This window comes from Dipodomys spectabilis, unplaced genomic scaffold, assembly GCF_019054845.1.
Source record: "Dipodomys spectabilis isolate Male_0828 unplaced genomic scaffold, ASM1905484v1 ptg000009l, whole genome shotgun sequence".
In the NCBI taxonomy this organism is placed as follows: domain Eukaryota; kingdom Metazoa; phylum Chordata; class Mammalia; order Rodentia; family Heteromyidae; genus Dipodomys; species Dipodomys spectabilis.
In genome coordinates, this window is record NW_024870686.1 from 21,734,472 (window position 1) to 21,751,230 (window position 16,759).

Here is a 16,759-nt window from a genome sequence, read left to right on the forward strand (position 1 = left end):
AGCTGTGAACAACAAACAACTAAACAACAACAAAACCTGGGAGAGAAGGAGGGAAGGTGTGACATTGTCCAAAAAGAAATGTACTCTTCACCTGACTTATGAACTGCAACCTCTCTGTAAATCTCCTTTATAATAACAATAAAATATTTTAAAATACTCTTGTTTTAGAAAAAGACAATCATCAATTACCTTAACCTCATGTACATGCTAGTATTTTTTTCATTAGCTATAGCCATAATTAATCCACAGCCAAGAGCCAGATACGACAGAAAAAGGTTCTAAGATTGTTCTATGATTGTTGCTTTAAACTGAGAGTAGGTGGATGATATCTCTCATTAGCAAAGTTCACATCGTTTGGAATCTGAGTAATAGACGGGCATATGTTTGACTTAAATCAGAGCTCAGACAGATAAATGTATAAGTGGCATATCTAAAATCTCAGGCTAAGAAAATCTGTATAGAGAGACAACTGAATTCACAGAGAGAAATTTTACAGCACAAATAGCTATACATTGATTGTACAATGATCAAATGCGGTTTATTTCAGGTACAAAAGCATGAAACAAATTGACATGATGTTGAAGTGTAAAATAATATGATTCCATTTTATTGGAAACCAAGGTTTCAAAATTCAACTTATTTAATGATAATTAAAATTATTAAGATTTCTAAAATTGTAAGTATTATAAAGAATATAAGGAAACTGTCCTCAAATAATAAACGCTGTGTATATAAGGACTATAGCTAATATTGTGCTCATTGGTGAGATTGTCAACTTTTCTTCTAAAATATAAAAGATAGAAGAAGTAACACTTGTATCCATCACTCTATTTTTAAATCAAATTTTACCTAGTTAACCTGTAAAATTGCTCTTGACTACATTGCCTTGTGAGTCACCTCAAGAACACTACGATTACAGGACTAGAACAAGCTAAACCTCATCACTTCTATTTTAATACTATTAAACAGTCTATTTAGACTAATTCAGGGATGAAATTGTCAAGTCCTCTTTAATTTTATATATAACAAACTCTATAGACTGAATATGCTCAAAAGAATGTTTAAAATAATAAAAAATAGGAGAGTTGCAGAATCTGAATCCAAAAATCTGGCATATTAGAATAAGATTTAAAGAAAAAAAAACAATGGTTAATATACTTTTACTATCTTTAAGTAGTTGTTCAACAAAACAGTTTATGAATATAATATACATTGATCAATATCATCCCTTTCAAAATTCTCCCCCAAACTTTGATTTACCAGGTAAATTCATTGGAATGCAATATTTTAGGAAATATTTTAATATTTCCTTGACATTTTCAGTATTTTCTCTTAATTCTCTACTGTGTTTACTTTATCTTTCTAATTTGGGATTCTGAATTACATGTTGTATAGTTTGCTGAAGAGGCTTTCCACTTTTTTTTTTACAACTGTTATTTCAATTCAGTTTCTTTCACTATTAATATCTCCTTAGTGAGATCAACTTTTATGTCTTGAATTACTTGTGTGTAAAATATTTATGCCAAAAAGACATAAAAAATCACATTTAGGTGCTAAGTATCAGTGAAGCCAACACCATCAAACAAATACTTCTAGACTTAAGAATGTATGTAGACCTGCACACAATGACTGGAGAAGAGTTCAGCTTCCCACTCTCACCATTAGATGGGTCTTCTGGAAAAAAATAAAAGAAAGAAAGAAAAGAAAAGCAAGTATATGTCTGAGACAAGCAGAAAAGGTCAGATAAGTTGATGTTAGGTGAAATGAACCCCAAGGTAAGTATTCAAATGTTTTTTGCTTTCATGCAATTGTTTCTAACGCATTTATAAGATTATTTCTTTGTTGCTTTGTATGTCCCTCCCCCACGGTATAATCCCTACTTTCATTGTATTTGATGTTGGTATAATTTGTGGAGGGGAAGGGAAAAAACAGATCGTTTAAATAGGGATACAGGTGGACCCATTGCAACAATGAGATGTACAAGTTGTTATGTCGAAAAATGAACTTTACAACTTTGGCCAGTGGCGGGCGGGGGGTGGGGGGGTGGGGGGGGAGGAATGGGAAGGGAAGGGATGAGAGGGGGAAACAAGGAGGAGGCAACAATACTTGATAAGAAATGTACTCAAGGGGCTGGGAAGGTGTCTCAGTGGTAGAGCACTTGACTTACATTTGTGAGGCCCTGGATTTGATTCCTCAGCACCACATAAGCAAAAAGAAAAAAGCTGGAAGTGGTGCTGTGGCTCAAGTGGTAGAGCGCTAACCTTGAGCTGAAGAGCTGGGGGACAGCGCCCAGGCCCAGAGTTCAGGCCCCACGACCGGACACTCCCGCCCCGCAAAAAAAGAAATGTACTCATTATCTTGCCCATGTAATTGTAACCCCTCTGTATGGTATTTTCACAATAAAAACAAAAAAAATTTATTTTTTAAACAGGTTGACAACATCTGAATTAAAGGTTTGTAATAATTCTATCACTCTGAGAAGCTTAAAATACATAGACTCAGAAATTTATAAAGATGTGTATGTAATATTGAACACAAATATAAATGTATATTGAGATTTGACAACAATGATAAAGAGAATTGTATTAAGCCCTGTACTATAAAAATCCTCATAATAATTTGTTTATATTGCTTAAATATACATGTGATTAAGTCACTTAAAATCAAAAAATTGAAAAATAGCTTTCTTAAAGTTCATTATATTTTGTGTTAATTTTTTAGAAAAATAGCTTTTTGCCTTGGTCGTTTTCATTAAAAAACCTTGGTTCAATCCATTATGATCTAGTAGAATGAAAATTCTGAGTAGTTAGCAACGTGTGGCTATTATCACAATTAAGAAACTGTGTTTATGTCTTTGTAATTATAGTTTAGACTTAAACATCTTGAATGATTTTCCCTTATGTCAGGTCAGGTTGTGTGTGTGTGTGTGTGTGTGTGTGTGTGTGTGTGTGTGTGTGTGTGTGTGTTTGTGTGTGTGTGTATGTTTTGCCTAGAGCGCTGTAACTAGTGAGCGAACTTTCTGGCACAGCTGATGTTCAGGTAAGGGTTGTGTCATGAGGCATACCTTAAAAAAATCTATCTTTAGTACAGAAAATGAGGCTCTATGTAGAGGGCCGTCCCCTTATCATTTGTATATTTCATTCATTTCTAATGACCTTGTAAATAGAAAAATGTGGTCCCAGCATTGAATACGTTTGTAGCCTGGACATGGAAGAGCTTTTCGGGCTTAATTTTATAGACCTACATTTCAAGACAATTATAATATCTGACCATTTATGTTTCATGTGCAATGCCAAAGGATACATCTGGCTGAAGTCCTTGATAAAACCAGTGTCTAAATATACCCAAAAGTTAGGTTGTTTTAGTTTCTGTGTTGGGGCTCTAAAAGTACACCAAGCTTATGAAACATGGAATACTAGGATATTCCTTTACGTGAAGCCATAGAATCATTTCAAAGAGCTACTTTGATACATCTTATTTGCAACATTAAAAATATGTTTGCTTTGTGAAACTCCTGTGTCATAGCTCCCCTCCAAGTTACTAGAATATCTGATATGGTTTCTCAATGTCACTGTAAAGAAAAATACTCTTGCTTACTGTATCAAAAAGGATTGTGTTTGTCCATACATATTATAGTGGTCTCAACATAAAATTACATCTCTAATATACACAGTGAAAAATGCATTTACGTCCAAAATAACCAATGAGAATTAAATACTGCTAATTAATATCAAGTGCTAATGATGCTTCTTTATGAAGACATGAGCAAGAATGTGAAACTATCTGTAGATTTTTGTTCTTTAACATTTTGGGTTTTATTCATTCCTTTACAGAAAGCAGCTCATCTGTGGATTCTAGCTTTTGCCTAATAAATATGAGAAAGAAGCAGGTGTAAATCTGTAGACTGGAAACTCAGAGAGGAAAAGATTGATGTGCAGATTTCTTCTTGTATACCTGCCCAAAAGCTGAGGGATGAGTGCAATCTAATAATCATAAATAATAAACACTCTCATCAGCTGGGATGGGAAAAGAAATGGTGGCAATCTCCAGCTGAGGAAGGAGAGCCAGCTGCTCCTGCTACCAATGAACAGAATTAGAGAAAAATTATCCAACCCCTTTAAGAAGAATTAGGAAGGGCAATGAGTATCTCTCCCTTCCAAAATACAACTTTCCTAACTCAAAATCAATGCTTGTATTTTCAATAGGAATTTGAGAGTTCATTTGTAATAAAAGGGAAAAATCAATCTCAGAGACACATAGCAACATCTTGACCACTCTGTTTAAAGGGTTTTGTGGGTTTTCTCCTATTTTCTTCAGTTGTAATGACAAGCAGATTTGGAACCCAAGTTGTTTTCTTCTTTCTCAAGACAATAAAGAGCAAATTATAGTTTAACATATTTTATAAATAATTTATGGATGTCGTCTGTGTTGGTGAGATTATCATTAGTTATCAAAGCCATCCTACACTCAGATCCTTCTAGGAGTATAATAATAATCTTTTCCCTTGTTTTTTTTAAACATCTACCAATAATTTTGATATGCAGTAACCTGTGTTATTGTTTTCATGTCTATTGAAAGATGATCAACTATATGTTATGTATCTAATTACCATCAACTCAAGAGAAAAGAGAAGTTGGAAGTGGCGCTGTAGCTCAAGTGGTAGAGCGCTCGCCTTGAGTTGAAGAGCTGAGGGACAACGCCCAGGCCCAGAGTTCAAGCCCCACGACCAACAACAACAACAAAAAAAAAACTATATAGAGAAAAGAGAAGTTAAAATCAGAGTAATTGCAGAGTCTAAACTAGATTTTTTGAGTACTTGAGTATTTATATTTCCTATTTCCTCTTGTATAATATGATATACTTTTTAATTTTTATTGTAAATATACTGTACAGAGGGGTTACAGTTATATGAATAAGGTATGAGTACATTTCCTATTGAGCATTGTTACCCACTCCTTTGTTTTTCCCCCACTCCCCCTTCTCTCCCTTCCTCCCCATTTCCTCCCCCTCAAAGTTTTAAAGTTTGTTTTCAACATAGTATCTTGTACATCTCATTATTACACTGGGTCAACCTGTATCCTTATTTCAGAATTTTGTTGCTCCCCTTCCCCTCCCCAAATTAGAAAAATGTATATACAAGATGCAGGGCACCGGAATCAACTACAGTGAAAACGGGTTATACCATGGGGAAGAACATACACAAGAAACAAAAAAATCACATTAAAAACAACAGTGACAAAGATAAAAATTCTTGTGTCCCTACCTTGGGGTTTATTTCGTTTAGCATCATCTTATATGGTCATATGTATATAGCTTCTGACCTTTTCTGCTTGTCTGGTATTTCTCTGTGTATAATATGATATACTTTTTTAAAAATCTACACTTACAATTCATTATTTTTGTTGTCAATTGTCATCTTTCCATACATATGACAGTGGATCTTATTTTATTATTTCCAAATAATTAATAATCTCTAAAAATTGTATACTATAATTTATACTCACGTTTACATATTCATAAACAGTTCAATGAGTAGCAGTTACCTGTTTCTGCTTTTAAATGAAATCCAATTTCCAGGTTGACTGTGCATAAATACTTAAAATACATTATTATTAACAATGTGTGAACTTGTATTGAAACGCATATTTATATGTATTGCAGAGCAGCTAGTTAAATTAGTCACTTTTGAATAATCAATGATGAAAATTAAGTTGCAATCAAAAACACACCTATTATAAAGCTTCACTGAGCTAAGTAGTCCATTTCAAAATGACAGCATTAGCCATGCACCCTCTATGCAACTCATTACTAAAATGTCAGAGTTAGAAAGAAAGTAAGTAATCAAATACATACTTGGATCAAAAGGGAACTATAACTTTGAAAGTCATGAACTTCAAAAAGAATCTTAATCCAGCTCCATGATCTGCCTTTTGCTATTTAAGTCAGTGATATTCTTGTAAGTCACATATAATTGACGAAATAATAAGAAAGCCAAAATTGTTTCTTCAGGTCAGAAATTTCTTCTTTATTTTTCTTAAGACTTAAGCTGTAATATTAAACCATATCCCCAAACCCATTCTGTGAGCCATTTTCTTGATCTAAGCTCTATTATTTGTGGATGAAATGTATTCCTTTTATCTATGATGCACACACAGCTGCAACATGAAATCATGATGCTCAGACACACTGTTGGGATGGGCTCTCCATATTTTTTGGATTACAGGGATGGGACACTTCCTTTGACCTTCCTATTTTTTTCTCTAAATAACATAAACATATACCAATATTAATTAGTCGGTAAAACATTGGAGTGTTTTTTATCACTAGTCAATTTTTATTTATATGATCACAGTAGACATTTTTATTATATAGTACTTTGATTTCAGGAAATACCAAAATGTCTTTGGATTGATGCTGGATGTTTTTAGATATCGTTTTCATTTGGAAAATTTTGTTATCATGAATTCTCCTTACAAAATATGATAGATGGTACCAGTCCTTACTTTGCAGTTAAGTGTAGTTTTAAATAAAGCTAACTAAGTTTACATATGGTGTGTAAATTAAAATTTTCTATGCACAAGTAAATGGAAATTCAAGTTTTATAAGTGTTTATATGTTGAAAAGGAAATCTTATAATGGCCTTTATTTTGTTTGGGCCCACATTTATGTATTTATTACCACAGAGGTAGAAATGCCTAAGACAGTGTAAGTATATTAATATCTTAATATACATCATTTTTATTTTTCTTTTCATCTTACATGTTGCACTTAATATACTTTTCTCTGTAAGTTACTTTTCATGGAACCTTAACTTAGGGAAAGGCTCAGAGTCATAATAGCTAAAACTTCTTTTGTGGTAATACAATGTGTTCTGGAAGTACAAAGAGATGACATTAGTCTTGTGAACTCAACAGCTGAACAAGAAGTGATGAATTAATCAAATGTGCGTTGCCAAGAAAAGCATGAAATCTTTTCATTTAGGATGACATGTACGTTAAGTGAAATAAGCATAGCTTGTCAGGTGTTGTTACTGACTTGTATAATCTAAATAATTTCATGATTGTCAGCAACTAGAGAGAACAGGATTTTCAAGATATGGGGAAATGTTAGAAAGAACAAGAGAACAATATGATACAGCAAGGTGAATGTTCTTATCAATAATACATTACATATTTCAAAGTAATTGAAGGATAGGACCTTGAATCTATTCAAAATAAAACCTAATAAAACATAAAATGAGGAGTTTGATAATTACTCTGAGTAGATCATTTACCAATACATATATACAATAAAATTATTTTATTGTGTAACTACTTATTGATATTATTAAACAAATAAAAAAGAGAAAAAAGTATACTTTTATCCAGGTGTTACTTTACTCTCACCCAACTTCAAGAAGATAATTAAAAGAATAAATTATAGATTTTTAAAAAATTCATATAACTTGTGGTAAACTATCACTTCATTATACTCCGCCCTCTCTGGTTTATTTCCTAGCACATGATAGCACACACTTACTTTTGAATATATGTTACTATGCAGTGACCCAACGAGGAAATCTGTGTTCCAGTGTATCCATGTAGCATGTTTTCTTTCTTCATTTGCCCATTCCTGAATATTTGGACTTACTGATGTTATTTCCTTTGTATATAACCAATGGTGGATCACTAAATCATACTACTTTCACTGTTTTAAAGGAATCCTCAAAATATTCTCTGTTAGACCTATAGCCATCTAATCTTCGATAAGGGAGCTAAAACAATAGAATGGAAGACAGACAGCCTCTTCAGTAAATGGTGCTGGCAAAACTGGTTAACTACATGTAGAAAACTAAAGCTAGATCCTTATATATCACCCTGCACCAGAATCAACTCCAAATGGATCAAAGACCGTGAATTCAAAGCAGACACTCTGAAAACATTACAGGATGGAATAGGAGAAACCCTGGGTCTCCTTGGCTCAGGCCGAAATTTTCTGAATAGAGACCCGGAAACACAACAAATCAAAGAAAGGTTGGACAAATGGGATTGTATAAGGTTGCAGAGCTTCTGCAGGGCAAATGACATAGCTAGCAAGATCAATAGAAAGCCCACGGATTGGGAGAAGATCTTTACTAGCCATACAACGGACAAGGGTCTCATATCTAAAATATACTTGGAACTCAAAAAATTAAACCACCCAACAACAAATCCTCAAAGAAACAACTGCCCAATAAGTAAGTGGGCGAAAGACTTAAAGAGAAGCTTCTCTGAAGAAGAAAGAAGGATGGCCAATAGACACACGAAGAAATGTTCAACATCCCTAGCCATAAAAGAAATGCAAATCAAAACAACATTGAGATATCACCTCACTCCAGTTAGAACAGCAAAAATCAAGAACTCTAACAACAACAGATGCTGGAGGGGATGTGGAAAGAAAGGAACCTTACTTCATTGTTGGTGGGAATGTAAACTTGTTCAACCACTTTGGAAAGCAGTATGGAGGTTCCTCAAAAGACTCCACATAGAGCTCCCCAACGACCCAGCAATCCCACTTTTGGGCATTTACCCAAATGATCACAAACAAGGCCACACTAAAGCTACCAGCACAACTATGTTTATTGCAGCATTATTTACCATAGCTAAGATATGGAACCAACCCAGATGCCCCTCAGTAGATGAATGGATCAAGAATATATGGTATATATACACAATGGAATTCTATGGCTCCATCAGAAAGAATGACATTGCCCCATTTGTTAGGAAATGGAAAGGCTTGGAAAAAATTATATTAAGTGAAGTAAGCCAGGCCCAAAGAAACATAGGTCCCATGGTTTCCCTTATTTGCAATATCTAGTATAGGTATGAGTCAAGCGGAAAAAGCCAGAGAATGTGATGTTAGGAAAACGAACCCTCAAATATGTATTTTAATGTTTTTGTTTCTTTCATGCATGTGTTTCTAACGCATTTATAATATTATTTCTTTGTTGCTTTGTATGTCCCTCCCCCACAGTGTAACCCCTGCTTTCACTATATTTGATGTCAGTATAACATGTGGAGGAGACGGGACAAACAAATCGTTTAAGGATTCAGGTGGACCTGTTGCAACAATGAGAATTACAAAATGTCATGTCAAAACCAGCTTTACAATGTCGGGGGGGGGGGGGGGGGGGGGGGGGGGAGGGGGGGTATGATTGGGTGGGGGGGAGGCTGGGAAGGGAGGTGAAGGGTAAACAAAGGAGGAGGCTGCAATGCTTGGTAAGAAATGTATGCATTTTTCTGCCCATGTAATTGTAACCCCTCTGTACAGTATGTTCTCAAATAAAATTTAAAAAAAAAAAAAACACAAAATAAAAAGGTAAAATAGAGACACTTCAGATTAAAAAAAAAAATATTCTCTGTTATAGCTACATTAATTTAGATTCCTCTCAGCTGAATGTTTAGTTTTGTTAATCCATGCCCTTTTTGTGTAACATACTTTTAGAGCAGTTTTAGCTTCATAGCAAAAATTAGCTAAAACTATATCAAGTTCCCATATAGCCCATGCCACCAATCCTAGCACTGAATGGTACTTCATTGATACAAGAGTTGATTTGAAGTTTCACTCTGGGTTCTATACATACTATGGTTTCAGATAAATTTTAAAAATAGTATATGCCTATTATAGCATACAAAATATATCTGTCATTCTATAATCCCACTGCTCTCTGCCTATTATTCCTTCCTCTTCCTCCTAATAACCCTCAATAATAAATGACATTTTTACTGTAATCATGAATTTACCTTTTCTAAAATCTTATATGGCTTGGAGCATCCAAGGGAAGCTATTTAAATTGGCTTCTTTTATTCAGAAATATGAATGCAGGTTTCCTGAATGCTCTTTCATGTCTTTTTTAAAAATACATTTTTATTGTGAAAATACTGTACAGAGGGGTTACAATCACATGAGCTAGGTAATGGGTACATTTCTTATCAAGCATTGTTGCCTCCTCCTTTGTTTCGATAGTCAATTTCTTTAGAATTAAATGAAAAACCAAGTTCTAGATTGAACATTTCTCTACTTTTAAGCCTAATAAATATGCTGTTTGCTTCTAAATTTTGACAATTATGATAAATCTATAAAATATATTCCAGTTTACATTTTAACTTGCACATAAATTTTCCTCTCCCTGGGGCAAATACCAAAACATGAAGTTGCATTTTTTTCTTTCTTAGTGTTTTACTTCTCCATCTATGTTTAAGAATTAGTTTTCAGTATCCATAAAAGATCTTGCTATTGGTTTCCCTTATTTGCCATAACTAGTATAAGTCTAGGACAAGCAGAAAAGGTCAAAAGCTATGTACATATGACATTATAAGATGATGTTAAGTGAAATGAACCCCAAGATAGGGACATGAGTGGTTTTTTTTTCTTGCTATTGTTTTTAACATATTTAAAATGTACTATGTGATTTTTTTATTTCTCTTGTATGTCCTCCCCCATGGTATAATCCCTGTTTTCACTGTATTTGAGGTTGGTGCTCTGCACCTTGTGTGTGTGTGTGTGTGTGTGTGTGTGTGTGTGTGTGTGTATAATTTGGGAAGGGAAAAATATCTGTGCATATATATATATAATATATATATATATATTATATACATAATATATATATATATATATATATATATATATATAAAATTTGGGGAGGGAAAGGGAAACAACAAAATGCTGAAATAAGGATACAGGTTGACCCATTGTAACAATGAGATGTACAAGACACTATGTTCAAAATGAACTTTGCAACTTGGGGGTGGAGTGTTGGTGGAGGGGTGGAGGGATGGAGGGAAGGTATGGTAGGGGAAAAACAAAAGAGTGGGTAACAATGCTTGATAAGCAATGTACACATTACCTTACTCATGCAACTAATCCCTTTGCACAGTATTTTTACAATAAAAATATATTTTTAAAAAGATCTTGGTAAAATTTGGAGGGGGATTGTATTAAATTTGCAGTTCAAGTTTGAAAGAACTGTTCTTTTGACTATATTTTCTTCTTATCAATAAATATGTGTTATAAAGTTAAAGCAGAAAAAAACCCAGAAATATAAATATAGTTTTCTATGAGGAAGTTTATGAAAAGAGATCAGTGGGAATATTTAACCCTGGATCTTCATACTATTTATTTAACTTGATTGGTTAAATTTATTTAATGTCACACAAACCGATGATAATTATCATATTTATAGTCAGTGCAAAGTAGTATTTACTTTAGTAAACAACTTGGAGATAAAACATTGTAAAAAAAACTGAAGATACTTCTGATCAATTTTATGGTAGAACACAACCAAAAGATACTAGACTTTTTCTAATAAGTATTTATTCTTCTTAAAAAACATTTGTAGCCATCTCGATCAACTGGATCAACTGCAAGAACAATCCTACAGAACACATTTCTGATTTTTTTTCTTTAAAAAGTGTCTACTCAGCTCAGAAGCAATTTCTTTTTTGATGTGTTCACTTTATAGTATCTTTAAACTGTTAGAGTCCATTACAATTTGGATCTCACAGTAAAATACAAAACATCATCACTTCAGCACTTCATAGATTGTACCAGAAAAGATAGTTTTTAAATGAGAATAAACTGAAACTTCAGTAAAAACCTTTCAAAGTTATATTTTAGAAATGGAGTGTTTCAAATTATTTTGAAGGATATTTTTCACTTGGAAGAGAACTTTCTACCAATTCCACATAGGTGTTAAGCACCAGACTAGGTAATGGTGGCACAATGAGGAGAAAGGATCCGTTTGGGCAGAATTGCAACAGGAAAGCATACCAATATTTAGACTTTCTACCAAGACTTTGGATTTGCTGTAAAATGCAACTGTGATCGTTTCTAACTATAGCTAATTTGTAAGGAATGTGATATTCCTAAATGTTAAGAATCTCTTGGAATTTGAACATACACATAGAAATTAAAATGGGATCTAGTAAAGGAAATTGAGAACTTGTGTGTGCAATAGAAGAGAACTTGCAGTTTCATGGGCAAAGGAAGAAAAACACTGAGGTTAGAGAATAAATAAATAACATGTACTGGAATTAATGAGTATTGGATAAGCATTTTACGAAATTAAAAATTAGGGGAATGTTTTGAAGTATGAGCTTTGAAGCTCAATATTCTAAAAAATTGTTTAGATTTTGAAATATCCCTTGAGCTTTTGATAATACAATAAAATTTTAGATTATTTGGGGGCTTCACAGGATAAATTTAGTAATTATAGAAGATGGAATCAGAATTCACCATGGTAATGTAGGTCATCAATTGATATCTAGGTATTTATGTAGAGTTTTGCATTTCCAGTCGCATGGACCTAGAACTAAGCAGACCATGATTTAAAAGGGCCAGAACATGGTGTACATTTGAAGGGATCAAGTAACAATATAAAATAATAAAGTAAGGTAGATGAATTAGAGAATATATATATATGATTATTAGAAAAGAGGAAAAATATCAGAAGCTATTAGTGTGATAGAAAGAATGGCATGAATTCCAAATAATAACCCAGTATAATTAGATTAGCTTCCAATTAATGAAGAGAAAATTAAATAGGATAACATATTATTGGCTCAAAGAAGAATGATTTGAGTGTTCAAAAACTTCTGTAAAGCCACTGTAAAAAGTTGATGAAATACTCCAATGCTATTATTTTAAGATGCAAACATCAACTATGAAAATAATAATGTAGCAGTGACTAATAGATACGATCGCTTATCTGAATATTTGCTCAAGAATAGAATCCTTTACAACCTCTGAATTTCTCTAACATTTAACACTTAAACTGAGATTTGGATACAGGTAGACTATATGCTTTGGCATTCCTCTAATTTGGTCATTTATTATATTTCTTATTTTGCTGATTGAAATATACACATGCAAATAATTTTACAGTCCAGAAAATAGTATGGTATATATCCAATAGGTATTTCCAAAAATCTTAAATTTCTTTTTAATTATTAGCTGAATTGTACTATAATTTGTATCTTAAATGTTCCTCAAAGGCTGAAATAGTGGGTGGTTTGGACATCAGGTAGTTTGCTATGGGGAGATGGTACTTCTTTTAAGATGTAGAGCTAAAATATTTCACGGGATACTTAGGGGTACTTTGAGCAAATAGAGGACTCTCATTCTTCTCAACTCCTCTTTTATTATTCTTTGGGCATAGTAATTTTGCCTCATGATACATTCCCACATCTGATCATAGACTAGAACTTCCAAACTGTAACTCAATATAAATATTTCCTCATTATATGTTTCATATCTCAAGTGTTTTGCAACATTTTACAAAATAAGAGAAAAATTTTGCTTTATAGTATTTTGCTTCTTTTCTAAAATAAATTTCAAATGATATTTTGACCATATTTTCTACAAATAAAACTTGCAGGAAGTAGAAATATGGCTCAAGTGCTAGAGCACTATCCTCCAGCAAAACACAGCCCAGGAAGGTGCCCAGGCCCTGAGATTAAATCTCAGAACTATCACACACACACACACACACACACACACACACACACACACACACACACACACACACACACACACACACACACACACCTCTCTTGAAAATTATTCATGTTCAAATCCTCTCTAAATTAGGTAAACATTAGACTTGATTTTGGGGGCGGGGTTAGGTCCTGGGGTTGAACTCAGGTCTGGGCACTGTTCTTGAGCCCTTTTGCTGAAGGCTGGAGCTCTACCATTTTGGATCACAGTGCCCCTTCCGGTTTCCTGGTGCTTAATTGGAGATAAACATTCTCATACACTTTCCTGTCTGGGTTGAACAGAGTTGATTCTCAGCACTCAGCCTCTTGAATGGCTAGGATTATAGTTATGAGAGACCAGCAACCAGCTTGAATCTGTATGCCCAAAAATATCCAGCATATTATTTTGGCTTCTTTATAGAATAACAAATGCTTTAGGATTAATATTTTTATTTCAGCAAGGGATGACAGTGGTATCTTGACAGGTCTTGAGTATTGTAGATTGCTCTTTATAGTATAGACTATTTTATACTAATCCTGCCAACCTATAAATATGGAAGTATTTTCCATCTAATGGTGTCTTCTTTTAAGGCATTAAAGCCCTTCAACCCCTTAGCTAAGTTTACACCTCTTTTATTTTATTTTTGAAGGATATTGTGAATAGAATTGATTTTCTGATTTTTCTCCATCTGTTTATTGTTAATATATAGAAAACAACCATTTTTTTTCTATGTTGATTTAATGTACCAGTATATTCCAAAAGAATTTACATATCTAAGAATTGTGGGTGGCATATCTTTAGGCCTTTTGAGTATAGAATTATATAATCCGCAAATACTGGAATTCCACCTTCCATATTTGAATCTCCTTATTTCTCTCTCTTGCCTTATTGGTCTGGCTAAATAGTCTATTAGTATATTGAATAAGAGTAAAGAGATGAAATACAGGTGAATATTTTCCTCCCTGATGTTTGGTCAATATTGAGTTGATTTTTATATATGTAGAGATAGTTCTAACTTTTGTCATTTGCATCAGGACGTTAAATCTTACCTTATCTTTCTAAAAACTTTCAACTATAAGCAAATTTCTGAGACATTTCTACTCTAAAATAAAATGAGCATGTAGTATTTTTCATTAAATTAATATCACTATTTTTTTCTTTAATCCATCTATCCAGAGACTTAATAGAAATATAGATCTATTCTTCAAGGGAAAAGTCTGAGGTTATCTTTTGTTTTTAGTACAAGGGAAGCCTATGTACCTTATAACCTCACAGATCGGGAAACATGTATATTTGGGCTCATCCTATAGGTTTTGAGTAAAACGGGCCAATACTCATCAGCTGATGATCATAAATTTGATCACCATTTGACTATTATCTCTATTAAGGAAAGTAAATACAGCTTGAGCTGTCTCATATACATAGCATTCAGCAATGGCATTTCTGAGTGAAGCGTGGTACATAAATCGTGTCAACAAGGAAAATGTGAAGGAGGGGGAAATGGACTGCATTCGTGAAAACAGATTTACCTTTCCTGTCTTTGACAACCAACCAGCAAAAGTTTCAGAGTGGTATGAGAACATGGGGGCTTGGCTGCTAGAGTTGCTGTAACAAAATTAATCAGCTAAATAGACCATGAAGGGTCAGATTTTATTTCTTGTTTTTCTTTAAGCTGCAAAGATCAAGATCGTAATGTGGAAAATTAAATTAATGCAGGGTAATGATAAAGTACATTGATTACCTACTTGTTTTGAGTATTACTTGCTCTGGTTTCATTGTTAATGAATGGCACTGTAATATTAATTAAATAACATTCCAAACATAAACAAATATAAAAATGATGTGTCAATAGTTTGACTAAATTGTGGCCAGTGGCTCATAACTATCCAACACTTCAGATTTGTGTCCTTCATTAACTGTTCATGTCAACTTTATGTAATCTACCATAAGAAATGTGTGTATTTGTGTGTACATTTTTTAACATTCATTATCAAATATTATCAAATGGATGAAGGAAAACTGTGATGAATCTTATCTTCTTAGTACATACTATGTACAAAACATAAAACAATGATTATATAAATAAAGCAAGTAACTTTCAAAGGCCACATAATAGCAAGTAGTATATTTATTAGACAAAGCTTTGATATAGTATTAGAAGAATTTTGAGCTTTTATTAGAGTTCATATCCCTTTACTTGTATCACATTGCCTATAATAAAACCAATGAATAGATACATTTTCCTATGACAATTACATTTAGTGTATGGAATCCAAACTAAATATTTTGTCCTTCTACCCTAATTGAACTTTACTATAATAATTACAAATATATATCTCTTGTTATAGTTCACCTTATCATTACTAGGTTGAAATTGTTTAAGTTTTTTGTTGTTGTTGTTCCTTATCACTGTGGATTCCCTTTCTCAACTTCTCAATTCTTAGTACCAATCTTTAAGTTATTTTCTCTATTTTCTTGCTCAAAAATCAAATTCTGCAGCTGTGTATAAATCCTCTGCAGGTGCCGCTGATAGATAATTATTCCCTATGGGTTTTCAGTACAATTCCACCAGCCTCATTTATAACATACAATTACATCTATTCTGTTTTTAAAATGTTTTTTGTTTTGTTTTGTTTCTTGTAGACTTACAAGAAACTCCATTATATAAATTTTCAACTAACATCTGTGGATAAAAAAGCATTATAATACAACAGCAATGTCTTCGGGGTGAAGCTCAACATTATGCTTTTTCTTCACTGAGTAAATAATACCACATTCATTTTAGTGTCTCAAAAATTCGGAGGAAAAAGAAAGGAGATTATTTTATGATGAAACTTGAAAGAATATGGTTTGCTACTAGAACTTGAGGTTGGTAAGACAAGAAATATACTGAGCCTTGAACAAAGTTGTCTCTGTAAAAGCAGCTATAATGTTAGGGCTTTTATTTTAGTAATAAACAACAGGGTGACATTGTCCAAAAAGAAATGTACTCTCTACCTGACCTATATAACTGTAACTCCTCTGTATATAATATTTATAATAACAATAAAATAAAATAAATTAAAAAGGAAAATTATTTTTAAAAGTTACATAAACCCAGTGGCTCACGCTTGTAATCCTAGCTACTCAAGAGGCTGAGATCTGAGGATTTGCGGTTAAAAAGCCAGCCCAGCAGGGAAGTCCATGAGACTCTTTACTTCCCATTAACCTCTAGAAAACCAGAAGTGGCATTGTGACTCAAGTGGTAGGATGCTAGCTTTGAACTACA